This window comes from Pristiophorus japonicus, chromosome 17, assembly GCF_044704955.1.
Source record: "Pristiophorus japonicus isolate sPriJap1 chromosome 17, sPriJap1.hap1, whole genome shotgun sequence".
In the NCBI taxonomy this organism is placed as follows: Eukaryota; Metazoa; Chordata; class Chondrichthyes; family Pristiophoridae; genus Pristiophorus; species Pristiophorus japonicus.
In genome coordinates, this window is record NC_091993.1 from 7667071 (window position 1) to 7689314 (window position 22244).

General features: G+C 46.4%; 1 protein-coding gene across 1 annotated transcript in view; it reads right to left on the reverse strand.

Annotated features, from left to right (window-relative positions):
• lrrc28 (leucine rich repeat containing 28) overlaps positions 1-21864 on the reverse strand; it is a 129578-nt gene extending 107714 nt beyond the window's left edge. The window contains exon 1 of the mRNA XM_070858319.1: positions 21799-21864. The gene's annotated coding sequence lies outside the window, so the exon portion shown is untranslated. The remainder of the gene's footprint in view (positions 1-21798) is intronic.
• Positions 21865-22244: the final 380 nt, after the last annotated feature.

Here is a 22244-nt window from a genome sequence, read left to right on the forward strand (position 1 = left end):
CACCGCCAGCATCAGGCCTCCTCATTGGGCGATGCAAACGGCGGCTCGCTGAGCAGGCTGGGAGTTGTAGTCAAGGCCCCCCCAGAGGCTGGCCTTTCTCTCCCCCCCACCTCCCCCCCCCCCCCCCCCAGAGGTTGGCCTTTCTCTCCCCCCCACCTCCCCCCCCCCCCCCCAGAGGTTGGCCTTTCTCTCCCCCCCCCCCAGAGGTTGGCCTTTCTCTCCCCCCACCTCCCCCCCCCCAGAGGTTGGCCTTTCTCTCCCCCCCACCCCTCCCCCCCCCCCCACAGAGGCTGGCCTTTCTCTCCCCCCCACCTCCCCCCCCCCCCCAGAGGCTGGCCTTTCTCTCCTCCCCCCCCCCCCCCCCACAGAGGCTGGCCTTTCTCTCCCCCCACCTCCCCCCCCCCAGAGGCTGGCCTTTCTCTCCCCCCCACCCCCCCCCAGAGGCTGGCCTTTCTCTCCTCCCCCCCCCCCACAGAGGCTGGCCTTTCTCTTCCCCCCGCCTCCCCCCCCCCCCCCAGAGGCTGGCCTTTCTCTCCCCCCCCCCTCCCTCAGAGGCTGGCCTTTCTCTCTCCCCCCCCCCCCCCCCAGAGGCTGGCCTTTCTCTCCCCCTCCCCCCCCCCCAGAGGCTGGCCTTTCTCTCCCCCTCCCCCCCCCCAGAGGCTGGCCTTTCTCTCCCCCACCCCACCACCCCTCCTCCCCCCCCCCCCCCCCCACACTCCCACACTGTCAGTGCCCATTGGCCCCATAATTGAGTGCCAGCTGTGGCTCGGAACTCCGACACGGCAAGCGAGCCCCCGGTGGGCAGAGGAAACGTTTCAAGGACGCTCTCAAAGCCTGCCTGATCAAGTGCAACATCCCCACCGACACCAACCTGGGAGTCCCTGGCCAAAGACCGCCCCAAGTGGAGGAAGTGCATCCGGGAGGGCACTGAGCACCTCGAGTCTCATGGCCGAGAACATGCAGAAAGCAAGCGCAGGGCAGCGGAAGGAGCGTGCGGCAAACCAGTCCCACCCACCCCTTCCCTCAACCACTGTCTGTCCCACCTGTGACAGCGACTGTAATTCCCGTATTGGACTGTTCAGTCACCTAAGAACTCACTTTTAGAGTGGAAGCAAGTCTTGATTTTGAAGGACTGTCTGTGATGATGATGAGTGCGTAGCACACTTGCCTCTAAGTCAGAAAGTTGTGGGCTCAAATCCCGCTCCAGGGTCTTGAGCACCTTGGGGTGATGATGCACTCCAGTCCCTCCGGTGCCCACCGTCCGCGGAAGGCCTCAAGCTGCATGCACCATCTCCGGAGACACTATAATTAATGCTGACACTCATTGTCCTTCCGTAACCCAAAGTGCTTCTGCTCTATGTCTCTCTTTCTCATTACCATCCACTTAATCCGCCTTCTTTCTCCTTCAGCAGTGCTCCTCTATTTGAGCCTTATCTTGCTCGGTGGGTAGCCCTCTGAGTCAGAATGTCCTGAGTTCACAGTCCCCAAATCCAGGCTGACACTCCAGGTTGAGCTGAAGTTTTTGGAGCTCAAATCTAGGCTGACACTCCAGTGCAGTACTGAGGGAGTGCTGCACTGTTGGAGGTGCCGTCTTTCGGATGAGACGTTAAACCGAGGCCCTGTCTGCTCTCTCAGGTGGACATAAAAGATCCCATGGCACTATTCCGAAGAAAGTTATCCCCGGTGTCCTGGCCAATATTTATCCCTCAATCAACATAACAAAAACAGATTATCTGGTCATTATCACATTGCTGTGTGTGGGAGCTTGCTGTGCGCAAATTGGCTGCCACGTTTCCCACATTACAACAGTGATTACACTTCAAAACTACTTCATTGGCTGTAAAGCACTTTGAGACATCCGGTGGTTGTGAAAGCATTCATGGATTACATATGATGCCTACTTTTCCCTTCCTATATGCAACAAGATTTGCTACTGCTGTCAAAGCAGGTCGCTAGATAAAGGAGCTGGAGTGGCGGGCCCTGGTATATCGTGGCCCCCCCGAACTGCGAGAGAACAGCTCCGCAGGTCGGGCCATAAAAGAGCTGGAGCGGCCTAGCACTTCAACCTCCAGCGCGAGCTGCTCCAAGTGTGCGACAATTTTGAGATGGGCGCCTGGGTGACGTCATCCAAACCCTGGTCGTCATTTTGGCGCGTGGGCAGGAACACCGTCAGGACCCAGGTACAGAGGAGTGGGAAGGTCAGGGCGGATGAGCGACGAGTGTTTGTGGCGAGATGCAGTGAATGTTTGTGGTGGAGGAGCGGCGAGAGATTGTGGCAGAGGTGTGACAGATGAGGGTACGGGGCTCAGAAGGGCCAAGGGCCCAGGGGCGGCACGGGCCAGTCCACGTTACGATATGTATACGCACTAGGTCCGTGCAGCAGAGCAGGTCTCCAGTCATCCTGGTTAATGCTTGCCACTGGACCAAGGCCTAGCTCTGTCGAGCCCGTGTGGTGGCTGGTGTGCAACGGTCACCACACATTAAAAAAAAATCCACGCACAGGCATCTTCCGCCCCCTCAATTGGAGTTCAGGACTGGAACATCAGGTTCTTCATCGAAACACCTGTGAACTCGTGTGGAAGCAAGTCATCCTCGTCCGAGGGACTGCCTATGATGATGATATAAATGCAAGTCTTTCTTTCAAGTCTTTATAATTAATGCTGACCCTTACATCAGGCCGTTGCCTATTTGAAATTAAGCATTGTGTCGGGGTATATTCAATAAGAACTGTAAATTAACAAAAAATGAAAAGGACACTTAACAAATTATATTAAAACAAACGCAAAATACTGCGGATGCTGGAAATCTGAAATAAAAACAGAAAATGCTGGAAATACTCAGCAGGTCAGACAGCATCTGAGGAGAGAGAAACAGAGTTAATGTTTCAGGTCAACGTTCTGGCAAAGGGTCATCGACCTGAAATGTTAACTCTGTTTCACAAGCCACAGATGCTGCCTGACCTGCTGAGTATTGCCAGCAAGTTAAATTAAAGTACTATTCCTTGGGATGATGATGCACTCCAGTCCCTCCATCAATTGCCATTTGCGAAAGAGAGTTCCAAACTTCTACCACCTGTTGTGTGTCGAAGTGTTTTCGAATTTCACTCCTGAAAGGTCTGGCTCTAATTTTTAGACTATGCCCCTAGTCCTCGACTCCCCAACCAGCGGAAATGGTTTCTCTCTATCTACCCTATCTGTTCCTCTTAATATTTAAAAACTTGGATCAAATCACCCCTTAACTGTCTAAATTCTAGGGAATACAGCCCTATTTTGTGTATCAGCAGGTGGGCACAGGCCAGCGATGTTACAGAGGTGGAAGTTGGTGGTCTTTGTGATAGGGAGGACATCAGGTTGGAAGATCAGCTCAGGACAGAATGGGACACCAACGTTGCAAACAATCTTGTTCAACCTGAGACAGTGGCCAGTAAGAGAATGGAATTGGCAGCAAGTGTATGGAGTTTGTGGTGGGGATCGAAGATGATGGGTTCAGGTCGAATCAATGTTTAACTCAATGAGAGTTTGGCTCATCCAAGACTGCGTGCCAGAAAAGCGGTCAAACAAGACAGTCGGTAAAGGGTCGAGAGAGGTGGTGGGGAGATAGAGCTGGGTGTTGTAAGAGTATATGTGGAAGCTAACCTCATGTCTGCGGATGATGTTGACAAGGGACAACATGTAAATGAGGAAGAGGATGGGGCCAAGACATACTGGGCCAAAAAGATAAACAGTTACTGTAGATGCTCTGGTTATGATCGGATCGGTAAGAGTGGTACCAACGAGGGCAATCCAACTGAGCTGGACAATGGAGGGCAGGAGTTGGCAGAGGTTGTTGTGGTCGACCATGTTGCAGGTTGCAAAGAGGATGAGGAGGGATGGTTACAGTCATAGAGGATGTTATTTGTGAATTTTATTTGAGCCATTTCAACGCTCTGGCGGAGGTGGAAACCTGATTGGATAAAATGAAACAGGGAGTTGCAGCAAAGGTGGTCGCAAATTTGGGAGACGGCAACGCTATGGATAGCGAGCTGGCTACAAAACAGAAAACAGAGAGTCGGGGTTAAAGGTGGTTACTCAGACTAGCAAAAGGTGGGATATGGTGTTCCACAAGGATTGGTGCTGAGACCATTGCTGTTCGCCATTTGTATAAATGATTTGGACTCGGGAATCGGAAGTACAATCTAAAATTTGCGGCCAACACCAAATGGGGGGGGGTGTAATTAATACAGAGGAGGACTATGATAAGATACAGGAGACTGTAATAAACTTCAATATCGATAAGTGTGAGACGGTACATCTTAGTAGGAAGAATAATCAGGGCACGTACTCTTTTTAAAATAAGTGTGGAAATGGCGTGCAGAAAGAAAAGACGTGGATTTATATAGCGCCTTTCACAACCACCGGACATCTCAAAGCGCTTTACAGCCAATAAAGTACTTTTGGAGTGTAGTCACTGTTGTAATGTAGGAAACATGGCAGCCAATTTGCGCACAGCAAGCTCCCACAAACAGTAATGTGATAATGACCAGATAATTTGTTTTTTTTCATTGAGGGATAAATATTGTCCAGGACACCAGTGTATAATTCCCCTGCTCTTCTTCTAAATAGTGCCATGGGATCTTTTACATCCACCTGAGTGAGCTAATAGGGCCTCGGTTTAACATCTCATCCGAAAGATATCACCTCCGACAATGCTGCACTCACTCAGCACTGCACTGGAGTATCAGCAGAGATTTATTTGTGCTCATGTCTCTGGAGTGGGACTTGAACCCATAATCTTCTGGCTCAAAGGCAATTGTGCTACCCACTGAGCCACAGCTGACACAGAGGAGCAGAGAGATCTCAGGGTACAGATGTACGAATCACGAAACGTAGCAACACAGGTTAATAAGACTATAAAAAAGCAAACAAAGCACTGGGGTTCATTCCTAGAGGGATAGAATTGAAAAGCAGAGAAGTTGTGTTTAACTTGTATGGAACCTTGGTGCGACCCCACTTGCAGTACTGGGAACAGTTCTGGTCTCCATATTGTAAAAAAAGATATAGAGGCACTGGAGAAGGTTCAAAAAAGATTTACTCGAATGATACCAGAACTGAGAGGTTATACCTATCAGGAAAAATTGAACAGCCTGGGGCTCCTTTCTCAGAAAAGAGAAGACTGAGGGGTCACCTGATAGAGATCTTTAAGACTATGAAAGAGTTTGATAGGGTAGACGCAGAGAAGATATTTTCACTTGCGGGGGCGACCAGCACTAGGGGCCATAAATATAAGATAGTCAGTAATAAACCCAATAGGGAATTCAGGTGAAACTTTACCCAGAGAGCAGTTAGAATGTGGAACTCGCTACCACAAGGAGTAGTTGAGGCAAATAGCATAGATACATTTAAGGGGCAACTAGATAAACACAAGAGGGAGAAAGGAATAGAAGGATATGTTGATGCCGTTTGATGAAGAAGGGTGCGAGGAGGCTCGTGTGGAGAATAAACACCGACATGGACTTGTTGGGCTGACTGGTCTGTTTTTGTGCTGTAAATTCTATGTAATACTATGTAACATGTTTAAGGGCTTTGGAGAAGAATGGGAGATATGAGGAGATATGGTGGTAGTTTGCAAGGACAGTGGGTGGAGGGTGCATTTTTTGAAGAAGGGGTGGGGGGGGTCGATGAACGGGAAGGGAAGGGGACAGTACATGAGGAGAGAGAATCATCACAATGTCAGCTAGCATTTGGGCCAGGAGGGGACATTGGGTGGCCAATGGTTTTGTGGAATTGAGGTCAAGGGAGCAAGAGGTGGGTCTCAGAGATAAGATGACCTCTAAGACGGCATCTAAAGGTATGAAACAACATTTCACAGCAACCGACTAGAAAGACTGAGATAGTACAAAGATCTTTGGGTTAGGCAGTCACCAGAGCATCATATTAGTATTCTCTTACCTTGCTTTGGATTCCAGTCCCAGATGAATTATATTTCAGTAAAATCTCTCAAACAAAATTGAGAACTACATGTGCCATAAACCTGTGTCACTTTTACAGTTGCTCCATGCACAAAGAATATTCAAGGGCAAATCAACCATAAAGGGGTCAGTGATCCTGTACCTTACATTCCTAACCTCAATTTGTAGAACCAGGTTTTTTGTCAACCTGACAGCGCTGTTAATATCCGGTGTCCAAGATCAGAGAAAATATGACATAGAGAAGAAAATACTCCATTGGGAATAAAGGGGCAGCAGCAAGAAATTATTTGTGTCAAGTGCAAGATATATAAGAATTGGGAAGTCTATAATATCCCTGATATTTTCATTTGCCTGGCAGTCAGGCAAGATTTGCTGACAAAACAGATAAATTGATGATTTGACAGCACAGTTACAGCTCCCCCTGGTGGCTTAATGTATAAATACATTGTCTGGTGTGATAATAAACTTAAATAGTCTAAGATACGTCCATGAATTAGCTGCCCACAGCCAGGAGAGTGGGGAGGGCACTACAGCTAGCTTCAATGTCTGGATCATGTTGAAAAAAATCAATATGGTGTCCTTGCAATTGGCTGCCATGTTTCCCTGTCATCATCATAGGCAGTCCCTCGAAACGAGGATGACTTGCTTCCACGCCAAAAAAGGATGAGTTCACATGTGTTTCAATGAAGGACCTAATATTCCAGGTCCTGAACTACATCCTGAAGGGTGGAAGATGCCTGTGTGTGGATTTTTTTAACGTGGGGTGACCGTTGCACACCAGCCACCACACGGGCTTGACAGAGCGAGGTCTTGGTCCAGTGGCAAGTGATAACCAAGATGACTGGAGACCTGCTCTGCTGCACGGACCTAGTGCGCACACATATCGCACAGTGTGGGCTGGCCCCGTGCTGCCCCTGGGCCCCTGGCCCCGAACTCACGCCTCTCCTGGGTCCCGATCATTTCCCTCCACAGTCTCTCGCCGCTCCTGCTGTACCTGCCCACGCTCCAATCACCGACCTGGACCTTGATGATGTCACTCTTCGCTGCCGTCACCCTCCTGCACCAGCTCACGCTTAACCCTGTAGTGGTATGCCTCCATCTGCTCCCGGGCCTCCACATCTCTGCACCTTTTATGGCCCCGACCTGCCGCTGGTGTTCTCACGCAGGTCGGGGCCTTTCCCTGTATTGCAACAGCGACTGCATTTAAAAAAATACTTAATCGGCTGTGAAGTGCTTTGGGACGTGCTAAATCTGTGTAAATGCAAGTTCTTTCTTTCTGCTTCTGATCATATTCCAGCGACTCCAGCTGGAAAGTATATGTGTTGATGTCATGAGAGGATATGATTTCCGAGCCCACCAAGCCACACTTCCCCCAAGATTGCCCCCTGCCCTAGACCTGAACTTTCATCTTTCGCTACTTTCTCTCCCATCTCTCCTGATGCCCTCTCTGAGCTGATCTTGCCATGAGACCAAGCTCCTGTTCTCGCAACCATATTCCCATTAAATTGCTGGCCTTGCAGCTTCCTTTCCTGGACCCCATGCTAGCTGATATTGTAAACATCTCCCTCTGCTCAGGCACTGTCCCCCTCCCTTCCAAATCTGTCGTCATCAGCCCCCCTCAAAAAAAAAATAACCCTTGACCCTTTCGTCCTTGCAAGCGACCACTCCATCTCCAACCCCCCACCTTCCTCTTCATAGTCCTTGAACGTGTTGTTGCCTCCAAATTCTGTGCCAATCTTTCCCACAATTCTCCATGTCTGAACCTTTCCAATCAGGTTTCTGCCTCTGCCACAGCACTTATCAACATCACAAATGATAACCTGTGAGACTGTCACCACGGTAAAATATCTCTCCTCCTCCCTCTTTGACCTGTCTGCAGCCTTTGACACGGTGGACCATCCTCCTCCAGAGCCTCTCCTCCATTGTCCAGCTGGGTGGAACTGCCCTCGCCTGATTTCATTTTAATCTATGCGGTCAGAGCCAGAGAATCTCCTGTAATGGCTTATTTTTCCACTCCACACCGTTACCTCTGGAGTCCCCTCAGGATCTTTCCTTGGTCCCCGCCTTTGTCTCATCTACAGGTTGTCCCTTGGCGACATCATCCAAAAACACGTAGGTTCCACATGTATGCTGACAATACCAAGCTCTACTTCACTACCAGCTCTTTCGACCACTTACTATGCTTGTTCGACATCCAGTATTAGATGAGCATAAATTTTCTACAGTTAAATATTAGGAAGGTCAAAGGCATTGACTTCAGCCCTCACTACAAATTCTGTTCCCTAGCCACCGACTCAATCCCTGGCCACTGTCTGAGGCTGAACCAGACTATTTGCAACCTCGCTATCCTATTTGACCCTGAGCTGAGCTTTAAACCCCATCTCCTCTCCTTCACCGCCTACTTCCACCTCCATCATAGCACCTGACTCCACCCCCGCCTCAGTCCATCTCCTGCTGAAACCCTCATCTGTGCCTTTGTTACGTCCAGGCTCGACTCTTCCAATGTTTTCTTGGCCGGCCTCCCATCTTCCACCCGACATAAACTTGAGTTCATCCAAAACTCTGCTGCCTGTATGCTAACTCGCACCAAGTCCCGTTCACCCATCACTCGCTTACCTACAATGGCTCCCAGTCAAGCAACCCCTCAGCTTTAAAATTCCCAACTTTGTGTTCAACTCGCTCCATGGCCTTGCCTCTCCCAATCTCTGTCATCTCCTCCAGCCCGACAACTCTCCGAGAACTCGGCGTTTCTTCAATTCTGGCCTCTTGTGTATCCCTGCTTTCCTTCGCTGCACCATTTGCGGCCATGCCTTCAGCTGTCTGGTCCTCAAGCTCTGGAATTCATTCCCTTCTCTCTCTCTCCCTCCTCCTTTAAGACAATACTTAAAACCTGCCTCTTTGACCAAGCTTTTAGTCACCTGTCTGAATATCTCCTTATGGGGCTCTGTGCCAAATTCTTTCTGATAATGCTCCTCTGACTGGCTTAGCGATGTTTTGCTACATAACGGTGCTATAAAAATACACGTTTTGTTGATCACCTATCATGCTCCCGCTTAGACAAACAACACCTCCCAAACACGTGACCTCTACCACCTAGAAGGACAAGGGCAGCAGGCGCATGGGAACACCATCATCTCCACGTTCCCCTCCAAATCACACACCATCCTGACTTAGAAATATGTCGAAATTCTTTCATTGCCGCTGGGTCAAAATCCTGGAACTCCCTCCCTAACAGCACTGTGGGAGTACCTTCACCACACGGACTGAAGCGGTTCAAGAAGGCGGCTCACCACCATTTTTCTCAAGGGGCAATTAGGGATGGGCAATAAATGCCAACCTTGCCAGCAACTTCCACATCCCAGGAACAAATTTTTTTTTAAGTATGCTGACACTGACTATGTAGACATGTACATGAAGAATAGTCACATGGGCAAAGTAGCAGAAAGCTGCTGGTTTCTGCAGCACGACACTCCAATACATGGCACCACTATCTGGAGAGGAGGGAAGGCAATTGGAATAAAGAACAAAAAATAGTTTATTTTAATTTGTTCTCACAATGTGAGCAATTCTGGCAATGATGCAACTTACTGCACATCCTAATACAAAAGCAAAATACTGCGGATGCTGGAATCTGAAATAAAAGCAGAAAATGCTGGAAATCTCAACGGATCAGGCAGCATCTGTGGAGAGAAAAACACCCTTCTTCAGAACTGGAGAGTGTTCGAAAAGAACAGATTCTTAAACAGCACTGAAAGGGGGCGGGGAAGAAAGAACAAAAGGGAAGGTCTGTGATAGGGTGGAAGGCAGGAGAGATTAGAGAGACAAAAGACACGATGGGCCGAATTGAGGCCATGGAGGGATTGAAATTAAGGATGAGAATTTCCCTATCATCATAGGGAAACGAGGATGACTTGCTTCCACGCCGAAAAGATTTGAGTTCACAGGTGCTTCAATGAAGGACCTAATATTCCAGGTCCTGAACTACATCATGAAAGGTGGAAAATGCCTGTGCTTGGATTTTTTTTAACATGTGGTGACCGTTGCACACCAGCCACCACACGGGCTTGACAGAGTTAGGTCTTGGTCCAGTGGCAAGGGTTACCCAAGATTAACTGGAAACCAGCTCTGCTGCACAGACCGAGCGTGCACAAATATCGCAGTGTGGGCTGGGCCCGTGCTGTCCCTGGGCCCTCGCCTCTTCTGGGCCCCAGATTCACGCCTCTCTTGGGCCCCGGTCACTTCCCTCTGCGGACTCTTGCCGCTCCTTCACCCCTCCTGCTGTGTCTGCCCGCACCGCATCCAGCGACCTGGCTTCGTAGCCGTCGCCCTCCTGCAGCAGCACGCGCTGCTCCCTGCAGTGGTATACCCCCGCACGCTGCTCCCTGCAGTGGTATACCCCCGCACGCTGCTCCCTGCAGTGGTATACCCCCGCACGCTGCTCCCTGCAGTGGTATACCCCCGCACGCTGCTCCCTGCAGTGGTATACCCCCGCACGCTGCTCCCTGCAGTGGTATACCCCCGCACGCTGCTCCCTGCAGTGGTATACCCCCGCACGCTGCTCCCTGCAGTGGTATACCCCCGCACGCTGCTCCCTGCAGTGGTATACCCCCGCACGCTGCTCCCTGCAGTGGTATACCCCCGCACGCTGCTCCCTGCAGTGGTATACCCCCGCACGCTGCTCCCTGCAGTGATATACCCCCGCACGCTGCTCCCTGCAGTGGTATACCCCCGCACGCTGCTCCCTGCAGTGGTATACCATCGCACGCTGCTCCCTGCAGTGGTATACCCCCGCACGCTGCTCCCTCCAATTTCCCGACAGACTGTCAGTAATTAGCAATTTGTTAGTCTGTCTCAGCAATTCAATACACCTCACACCCATTGTGTTGGAAAGTCAGTGAATGGCGGAGGACAAAACACAGAGGCCCAGTAAAGGCTGTGGAGGGGTTCAGATTTTTTATGGCCGTGGGACCATCAGAAAGATTTGTATTTATATAGCGCCTTTCACAACCACCATACGTCCCAAAATACTTTAAGCCAATTAAGTAGCTTTTGAAGTGTTGTTGTAATGCAGGAAACGCGGCAGCCAAATTGTGCACAGCAAGCTCCCATAATGTGACAATGACCAGATAACCTATATTGGCCAGGACACTGGGGAGAGCTCCACTGCTGTTCTTCAAAATAGTGCCATGGGATCTTTTACATCCAACTGAGAGAGCAGACAGGGCCTCGGTTTAACATCTCATCCAAAAGATGGCACCTCCGACAGTGCAGCACTACCTCAGCACTGCACTGGAGTATCTGTTTCGATGTTTGTGCTGAAGTCTATGGAGTGAGACTTGAACCCACAACCTGCTGATTCAGATGGGAGGGTGCTATTCACTGAGCCACAACTAACAGGCCAAAGAAACACTGAGACTAAGAGGTAGAAATCTTGGAGGGCAGTTAGAAGTCATGCTCAAGTCATCAACTGTTGTAGGGAAGCGTGGTGGTATTTTTATTTAATATTATTACGCAAAGATAAGTTGCACTGATTGAATTACGTGAGTCCGGTCATAACTGCAGTTCAGTGTGTCCACCTTGCTATGACATAAAGCAGCTTATTAATTCATATAAGGCCTCCTCTCACCAAGTGCTTGCTCAGTCCACCTTCATAGAGCTTGAAGAAACACGCATGTGAGATACAAACATTCTGTTCAGGTCACACGGGGATACTAGTGTTACACCACTGGCTTACACTATTGTACAGGTACTATTGTGAGCCAACTTCCATAGAAGTAAGATACTTACAGGTGCGCCTGATACCACACAACCTGAGACGATATCTCACAGCAGACCCAAATTTATTACATTAAGGAATAGCAGGATTTTGACCCAGCAATAATAAAGGAACAATGATTTATTTTTTAAATTAATTTTTGGGAATATGGCCAAGTCAGGATGGTTTATGGCATGGAGGAGAATTTGAAGGTGATCATATATCCATGATATCTCGGTGTTAGAGATCAGAGGTCATAGTGCACTTACATTTACCACGAGTTGAGTGTCACAACATTGTTAAAGAAAATGACCATGCACAGTCCACTTAGTAGCTTTTGCACTTACATTTATATCACACTTGTCATGAACATCTTCATAATTTTACAGAACCACGGTTGCCTGAAATTGCCAGTGGACGAGTATAAAGTGGTGTGTAATAGAAATAAATATTATTAATTTGGTTACTCTAATCTCTTTAGTATTTCTTTCACTTAGATTTTTGAAAGAATCTTGTGCTTAACATGTATGAGGAAGATTCCCACTGAATTTTAGATTGGGTGTCACAAAAATGTTTGCACAACAATTTCTTTATTTGGCACATTGTGCTTATTCACCTTTGCTGATTTCTATGCATTTTCTTGTAAATGAGGCAAAGATATTTGGAAGATTTACCAAGAATAGTACTGTAATTCTTTGCAGGCATACTTCCAATACTAGAGGCAAATGAATGGATGAATAGGCAAATAAGGTGCGTAAATAAAAACAACAAGTGCTGGAAATACTCAGCAGGTCAGGCAACATCTGTGGAGAGAGAGAGACAGAGGGTAATGTTTCAGATCGATGAAAGGTCATCAACCTGAAACATTAACTCTGTTTCTCTCTCCGCAGATGCTGCCTGACCTGCTGAGTATATCCAGCATTTTCTGTTTTCATTTCAGGTTTCCAGCATCAGCAGTATTGTACCTTTGTTTTAAGGTATGCCAATGATTGGCTGAATTCAGTGTTTAAATGAAGTTATGGACTTTGTAAGAAACTAGGATTGTTTCATGGGGAAAAGGAGTTGAAGTTAAGACTCCATAACTCCATATGATTCCTTGATGTAGTGAAAAAAATAGTTAAAACTAAAAATAAGGAGGAGGAAAGCTGTGTCAGTGTAGAAAAGACAAAAAAAGCAAAAATGAGACAGCTAAGAAAATGATACAAGTCATAGAAAGCCATGGACGACACACTAAAATGACAGGTAAACTGAATTGTAACGGCAAATGTGGCCAAGGACTAAGTTCGGCCAAAATTGCCCCTTTCCTTAAGGCCTGTTACCGCTGGAAATTGGAGGCCAGGCTGCGGGGAACAATGGCCGCTGACTTTTCATGTAATGGCCGCCATTATCAAAATTCCGCTCCTGTGGTATACCGACGGTGACCCGCTCCCCACTTACCACTCGGCTGCTGCCGATCCGTCCTAAGTACGTCATCACAGTGCGCACCGCCAATGATCCCCCAACCCCCCCTCCCCCACCCCCCGACTATTGCCGAAATTCCACCGCGAAAATCTTCCTCCCGCCGGGCGGTGCCAAAACCTACTATTTTGAGATGGTGCAGTGAGGCTGTGGCCTTCTGAAATAGTGGCGGTGCGGCTCCCATTAAAGGGGAGAGCGCACTGCCACTGCCGCCGTGCTTTTTTTGTCGTCGGCCGACTGCCACGTCGGGCCGACAAACATGCCCTCAGGTTCAGCCGGGCCGCCAGCAGGCAGACTGGAACCCCCTCTTGGGTGCCAGGCCGTTGGCCCGGCCAAAACCCTCCCTGGTGGCCCAGTGGGCCGAACTTTAAAAAATCGCACAGGCTCTCCCCTTTAAGTGAAGGGGAGCAAAAGCAATATGGCGGGCAGCGCATGTCCAGGGCGGAATATTCACGCACGGCTCCCACCATATTAGATACAGGTGTCCGATTTACATCAGTAAAACAGGCGCCATGCCAATGAATTTCTCGGCCATTATTTGGAAACTCTTCTTGTTTGGTACGGCGGAAAGGGGCGCAGGAGTTGTGTGTCATTCTTGTTATGGTGGGTCATTTCACTGTGATTTGCATCATTGCATTGTCATCAAATGCAAAAAGCTTTGCCAAACTTTTCCCTTTCAAAAATACGAATAAGCAAATTAAACTTTAGGCAGAATTTAACAAACCTTATTAAAACTGACAGGAAAAATGCTATTGCAACAAAGGGTTTAAGCCTAAGGGGTTCAAGGAGGATCTTGCAATAGTGTTGTTTGCACACTTTGGGAAGGTTTGATTTCCTTAGTAAAGTCATTGCACTGGTTGAATACATTGAAGAACTACTTACTCAAGTTACTGCAAGGTAGTGACTGAAAATGTCCACTGTGTAATACATCTCGACAAACAGAGTTATAATTGTTAGAACCGTTTCAAGTCCCTGAGTCTCTTGAATGACCTTCAGATCTCTCAGGTCACTGAATGTGAGCGAAGAAGTTATAATGAATGAAACCAATTATTTTCTACTTCGAAACATGTCCAATAGGATGGCCTGCATACCATCACACTATTCAAATATTTTATTACACATCGGGTACGCACTGCCAACTTGGGCTTGAGTCAAATTTCAAAAGTCTGCCCTACTTTCATTCAGAACAGTCCCACAAAGACAAGGAGAGAAAAAGGAAAACACAGGCCCAAAGCTGTCAATTGCAACAGATAGCAGTGAGCTTTGCACTTCATTAGCAAGTGTGGGAGGAAGTGATGCTCAAAACGACTTTATACATTCATTTTAGATTGACCTAAAAGACAACACCCAAATTCAGTTGCATATCCCAAAGTTAGATGCCAAAACATGCTCATCCCTCGGTAACCTGCATTATAACAGTGACTACACTTCAATAGTATTTCATTGGCTGTAAAGGGCTTTGGGACGCCTGGTGGTCATGCAAGGCGCTATATAAATGCAAGTCTTTCTTTTCTTTTTTGACCAGCAAAACTGCAACAACTTTATCAAGTAAGCATTTTCTTTTCAATACCAGTTATGTCAGGTGCTTAGATGGTTCCCAGTTACAATTCACAGCTAGTCTACTGTGTTTGAGAGAGAGCCCACAGTTATACCCACGGAAACAGCAATATAGTCGGTGAACTGACAGGAGTAAGTTCCCCCTGAAATTTTTAGTAACCCTTATTTTACCCATAAATAAAAGCAACAGTAATGTCTGGATGCATATCTATCTTAATATTAAAAGAACTGTTTTGAATCATTTTTGTATTTGTAGAACGTAAGTATGGAATCTGAGTATTCCACACACACATAATAAAGAACTTGCATTTATTCGACAGCTTTCTTGATTGTTTTTGAAATGTAATTATTACGCTCATAATAAAGGATGAAACTGAGTATTTATGCAATGAGTAAGTGCGACCTTAACTCCTTTAATTGAACTCCAGAGTGCTGGTACAGCGTGGGAGGCCTGCTTTTATACAGTGCTCCCAAGCGATGCTGGGATCCCTTGGGACTCCAACAGGTACGCCCTCTGGTGGTAGTGTGATACAGGGTTGCCAGGGGTTACATACATAACAGTAGTCATTGTGGTTATGTAAGCAAATGCAGCAGGCAATTTGCATACAGCAAGGTCCCACAAGTACTAAACAGGATAAAGGACGAGTTAATCTGTCCTGGTAGTGTGGGTTGAGGGATAAATGTACACCATTATGTCTACAAAGTGTGTGTGTGTAATGTATATATAAATATATAAAAATGAAAAAGCATCAATTAAAACGAGGTATGTAGAAACATAGAAACATAGAAACTAGGTGCAGGAGTAGGCCATTCAGCCCTTCTAGCCTGCATCGCCATTCAATGAGTTCATGGCTGAACATGAAACTTCAGTACCCCATTCCTGCTTTCTCGCCATACCCCTTGATCCCCCGAGTAGTAAGGACTTCATCTAACTCCCTTTTGAATATATTTAGTGAATTGGCCTCAACTACTTTCTGTGGTAGAGAATTCCACAGGTTCACCACTCTCTGGGTGAAGAAGTTTCTCCTCATCTCGGTCCTAAATGGCTTAGCCCTTATCCTTAGACTGTGACCCCTGGTTCTGGACATCCCCAACATTGGGAACATTCTTCCTGCATCTAGCCTGTCTAAACCCGTCAGAATTTTAAACGTTTCTATGAGGTCCCCTCTCATTCTTCTGAACTCCAGTGAATACAAGCCCAGTTGATCCAGTCTTTCTTGATAGGTCAGTCCCACCATCCCGGGAATCAGTCTGGTGAATCTTCGCTGTACTCCCTCAATAGCAAGAATGTCCTTCCTCAAGTTAGGAGACCAAAACTGTACACAATACTCCAGGTGTGGCCTCACCAAGGCCCTGTACAACTGTAGCAACACCTCCCTGCCCCTGTACTCAAATCCCCTCGCTATGAAGGCCAACATGCCATTTGCTTTCTTAACCGCCTGCTGTACCTGCATGCCAACCTTCAATGACTGATGTACCATGACACCCAGGTCTCATTGCACCTTCCCTTTTCCTAATCTGTCACCATTCAGATAATAGTCTGTCTCTCTGTTTTTACCACCAAAGTGGATAACCTCACATTTATCCACATTATACTTCATCTGCCATGCATTTGCCCACTCACCTAACCTATCCAAGTAACATCACCATGGTGAAACATTGGATATGTGTGTCCTACGAAGTGTCCTACATTGCATCATTTTGCTTTTTGGAGTTTTGTGTCAGCTGTGCCTTGTCTTTGTTTACTGGTCCTTATCGTACAGAAGATTGCTTGTCTTCAGTCAGATTAGATAAACGCACAGGCCCCGATATTTACTCGGGCCCCGAAGAGAGCAAGGTGGGGGTGGGGGAGAGGTGGGAGGATTTCCAGACGGGAATTCTGGAAGTAAGCGTTTTTCCGGACATCCTGCTGAAATTAAATTAAATTTACAAATTTTCGGCAAGTTTCCCGCACAAGGCCACAACAGGGAGTGGTGAGGAGAACATAATAACATAAGAAATAGGAGCAGGAGTAGGCCATTTGGCCCCTCAAGCCTGCTCCGCCATTCATTAAGATCATGGCTGATCTGATCATAGACTCAGCTCCACTTCCCTGCCCGTTCCCCATAATCCTTGACTCCCTTATCGTTCAAAAATCTGTCTATCTCCACCTTAAATATGTTCACTGACTCAGCCTGCACAGCTCTCTGGGGTAGAAAATTCCAAAGATTCACGACCCTCTGAGAGAAAAAATTCCTCCTCATTTCCGTTTTAAATGGGCGAGGAAGGGAGGGAGGGAGGGAGAGATTGCGGGGTGGTGGAGAGGAGGTGTCGGAATCCGATTAAAAATTGCATGCCAAGTGAATGAGCATTGTAATTATCCTTTTAAATTTGGAATATAAAGTAATCAGAATATAGTCCTGAAGCATTAGACAGCATGCACTGGAGCCATTTCAGGCTTCAAGAAGAACACGTTCCACAATCTGAAGGTCATGTCAGTTGTTAGGATGTGAATGTTAGAATATAATTCTTTTCCTGCAGAGGCTCTCCTCTGAATTTATTTATTCTGCTGTGCCTCTGTGTAACCACTGTGCCGATAAATGCTACAGGGACCCGAGTCAGCACAATGGAACAAGCTTAAACCAGGCACAGCTAATGACATTTTATTTTTTTGTTCGGGCTAGTGGTACCTCATTTCCACACTGTAACCTCCGACACTGGCAGGGGGGGAGAGTTCGCGGTGAGAGGAGGATCGAGGAGATCGTTGGGGACAGATTAGGGAGGTTGGGGTGGTGGGGGGAGGGAGGAGATGGGTGGGGGTTGAGGGTGTCAGCCGATGCAGGCTCTGTAAAGAGGTTTGTTTGTTGGGCCTGGAGGAAACACGCCTGCTACCCTGGTCCACAAACAGTGCTGTAAATGCACTTGCTGTGTGAATCCAGTCCTTCTCGCCTCCTTTTACCTGCCAAGTTTCATAGTCCCGGGTAAATCTGGATAACATTAGTTAAAAATAAAATACCTTTTAAAAAGCAGGCCTCCTTAAAAGATTTCAATGCCCCCATCCTGAGAGCAGATTACTCTACCACAACCCCCGCCCCATCTCTGTTAAAACTGGAAGTGGACAGGGTGGAGACAGGTTTGGGTTAGATGTGAAATGAAAAAAAAATTAACTTCCCAACCAACCCAAACCCACCCGTTTTGTGGATTTAAAATCGCCCCCAAAGTGATTGGACGGTGTAACTTTAACTTGTTCCATATTTGGTATTGTCCCTTTAACTCGATAATTGGTTTCAAATGCCAAAACGCTAAACGTGATTCTATCGTAACCCATGTTAATGGATCCGTATAGTTCTGTATATCATAGCAGTTTCACACAGAATCATATAATGATACAGCACGGAGGGAGGCCATTCTTCCCATTGTGCCTGTGCCGATTCTTTGGTCGAGCTATCCAATTAATCCCATTCCCCTGTTCTTTCCCCGTAGCCCTGTAAGTTTTTTCCCTTCAAATATTTATCCAATTCTCTTTTGAATGTTACTATTGAATCTGCTTCCATCATCCTTTCAGGCAGTGCGTTCCAGATCACCAACAGCTCACTGTGTAAAATAAATCTTGCCTCTGTCCTTTTGCCAATCATGTTAAATCTGTGTCCATTGGTTACCAACCCTTCTGCCACCGGAAACAGCTTCTCCTTATTTACTCTATCAAAACTCTTCATGATTGTGAACATCTCTACCAAATCTCCCCTTCACCTTCTCTGCTCTAAGGTGAACAACTTCAGCTTCTTTCCACATAATTGAAGTCCCTCATCCCTGGTACCATTCTTGTAAATCTCTTCTGCACCCTCTCTTCAAGGCCTTGACATCATTCCTAAAGTGTGGTGCCCAGAATTCAACATGATTCTTCAGCTGAGGCCTAACCAGTGGCTCAGCATAACTTCCTTGCTTTTACACTCTATTAATAAAACCAAGGATCCCATATGCTTTTTTTTAACAGCCTTCTCAATTTGTCTTGCCACATTCAAAGATTTGTGTCCATATACCCCCAGGTCTCTCTGTTCCTGCAGCCCCTTTAAAATTGTACTGTTTAGTTCAAATTGCCTCTCCCTATTCTTCCTACAGAAATGTGTCACTTCATATATCTCTGCGTTAAACTACATCTGCCACGTATCTGCTCATTTCACCAGTCAGTCCATGTCCTCCTGAACTCTGTTACTAACCTCCTCATTGTTTATTATATTCCCTAACTTTCTATCATCTGCCAGTTTTGAAATTATGTCCTATATACCAAAGTCCAGGTCATTAATATATATCCAAAAGAGCAGTGGTCCAAATACCGACCCTCGAGGAATACCAAGATATACTTCCCTCCAGTCTCAAAAACAACCTTTCTCCACTACTGTCTGCTTTACATTCCTTAGCCAATTTTGTATCCAGGCTACCACTATCCTTTTAATCCCACAGGCTTTAATTTTGCTAGCAAATCTATTATGTAGTAATTTGTCAAACGCTTTTTGAAAGTCCATATACACAACATCAACCATTACCCTCATCAACCCTTTCCATTACTTCATCAAAGAACTTGATCAACTTAGTCAAACACAATTTGCCTTTAACAAATCCATGCTGACTTTCATTTATTAAGCCATACTTTTCCAATTTTGCCAATTAATTTTGACTCAGATTATTGTCTCCAAAAGTTTCCCACCACTGGCCTGTAGTTCCCCATTTATCCTTCTCCCCTTTTTCAAACAGGAGTGTAGCATTTGCTATTGTCTTCTCCTTCACTGCTACATTGGCAGCATCCTCTTCTCTCGTAAAGGTAGAGGCAAAGTGCTCGTTTAGTACCTCAGCCATGCCCACTGCCTCCACAAGATTTTCTTTTTAGTCCCTAATTGGCCCCAACCTTCCTTTGACTATGCTTTTACTATGTATGTGTTCATAAAAGACTTTTGAGTTTCATTTTATCTTAGTCACTAATCTATTCTCATACTCTCTATTTGACCCTCTTATTCCCTTTTTTAGATCTCCTCTGTACTTTCTATATTCCGCTTGTATTATGAACTCTACAATTGTCATAAGACTCCCTTTTCTACCTCATTTTAACCTCTATATCTCTAATCATTCAGGAAGCTCAAGCTTCGAATGCCCTTCCTTTTCCCCTCATTGGAATGTGTCTACTCCATCTTCTTTTGGAACCCCTCCCCCCACCGCCTCCCATTCCCCCCCCCTTGTTCAATTACTGTTTTGCCTACCAGTATTTGGTTCTAATCCACCTGAGCCAGATCCCTTTTCAACTCATTGAAGTTCGTCCTTCTCCAGTTAAGTATTTTTACGCTTGATTGTACCTTGTCTCTTTTCATAACTTTCGAAGCCTGATGATATTATGATCACTGTTCCCGAAATGCTCTCCCATTGAAACAAGCCACAGAACAAGATCCAACACTGCTTCCTTCCTCATTGGGCCAGATCACCATCACAGGCAGTCCCTCGGAATCGAGGAAGACTTGCTTCCACTCTTAAAATGAGTTCTTAGGTGGCTGAACAATCCAATACGAGAACCACAGTCTCTGTTACAGGTGTGACAGATAGTCGTTGAGGGAAGGGGTGGGTGGGACAGGTTTGCCGCACGCTCTTTCCGCTGCCTGCGCTTGGTTTCTGCATGCTCTCGGCGATGAGACTCGAGGTGCTCAGTGCCCTCCCGGATGCACTTCCTCCACTTAGGGCGGACTTTGGCCAGGGACTCCCAGGTGTCAGTGGGGATGCTGTACTTTATCAGGGAGGCTTTGAGGGTGTCCTTGTAACGCTTCCTCTGCCCACCTGTGGCTCATTTGCTGTGAAGGAGTTCCGAGTAGAGCACTTGCTTTGGGAGTCTCATGTCTGGCATGTGAACAACGTGGCCTGCCCAGGACAGACGCACCGACATTAGCGTCCTCAGCCAGGCCAACATCCCCAGCATTGGGCCAGAAACATGCTGATCAAAGACCTTCTCTTGCACACATTTCAGGATTTCCTCTCTTCTTTACCCTTTATGCTGTTAATATCCCAATCTATGTTAGGATAATTGAAGTTCCCCATATTCACTACTCTGTAGTTCTGGCATCTTTCTGTAATTTGCGTCCCAATTTGCTCCTCTATCTCCTTCTCACTATTTGGTGGCCTATAGTATACACCCAGTAGCGTAATAGCTCCTCTATTGTTCCTTAATTCTAACCAAATACTCTTTGACCCCCCCTCAATAACATCATCCCTCTCCAGTGCTACATGTAGCAAAATATATATTGCGGATTTGTCATTGGTTATTAATCCCCAATGTAGGAGCTACTAAGCTATGCATCAAAATCTGATTTATTTAGTGTAAAATAGTGCTAGCTTGGCATAATGTATTTCGATCTGATTCTTAATTTGTGATTAATTTGATGACTTTGTCATCTTATGTAAATCCATTACAACTGTTTAATTCTTTATGAAGAATGCAAACTTGCAGTACTTACACCAAAAGTAGGATTACTGCCAAAATAAGCAACAATCAAGTTTAAATGTTATATCAGACAAGATTCCAAAGAATTTTGTTACACATAATATTACACCACAATTACAACATTTTTAATTATTTATTTTAAGTGGTTAATCATGTTTTGTAATCCTGCCACACAGACCATTTGAATTCTTACATTTTCCATTTATATCATCAGTCTTTTTATAAAGTGTTGTTCTTATTTTTTGTGTTTTTTCAAAACATTGGGCTCAATTTTCCCCAGTGATTTGCGCCGTTTTTTTTGGAGCAGACTGCTTCTTTGTGGCCTCAGTTGAAAAACCACAGTTTCCCCAATCAATTTGTACCAGTGTAACTCAGTTCGTTACAATTTTTTTAGGTCAGTTTTTTTTTCTGCCAAAGGGGGCGTAACCAGCCACCTCTGCCAATTCTGGCCATTTCGGGAAGTTTGGCAAGCTGAGAGTTATTGCAGTTCTGATTAGGCCAGCGTATGTGGCCCCTGCAGAAAAACCTTCCGGAGAGTTAAGGAAATGGGCGCGGGTAAGGAAATGGGCGCAACAGATGCCCGGACACACTAAAAGAATTGAAAAATACATAGAAGCAACTTACCTCTAACCCTATCTGAAGGCTGTGCAGTCCCATATTCGGTCCCCGGTTCACTCTCTCTCTCACACACACACAGACACACAGAGAGAGAGAGAGAGAGCTATGTGTTTTTCAATTCTTTTAATGTGTTGGGAGCTGGCTGTATGCTTCACTTTGCAGCCTCAGCTTGCATTGGTTACCACGGCAGCCCGATCTTTTTGGCACAGATCAAGGCTCCACCCCCAAAACTAAAGGTCGGGTTACGCCATGCCAAAATGAAGAAATCCAATGGGGAAACTTAGAATATTTTTTTGGGCGTACTTAGGCCCCAAAAAATTGGGCGTAACTCTTCAAGTACGCCAAAAAAATGCTTTGAGGAAAATTGAGCCCATGGTCTTATCATTGTAATCTGTGTTCTTTTGCAAAATTTTTGGTATATTGGTGCTGATTGTAAAGAATTCAGAAGGATA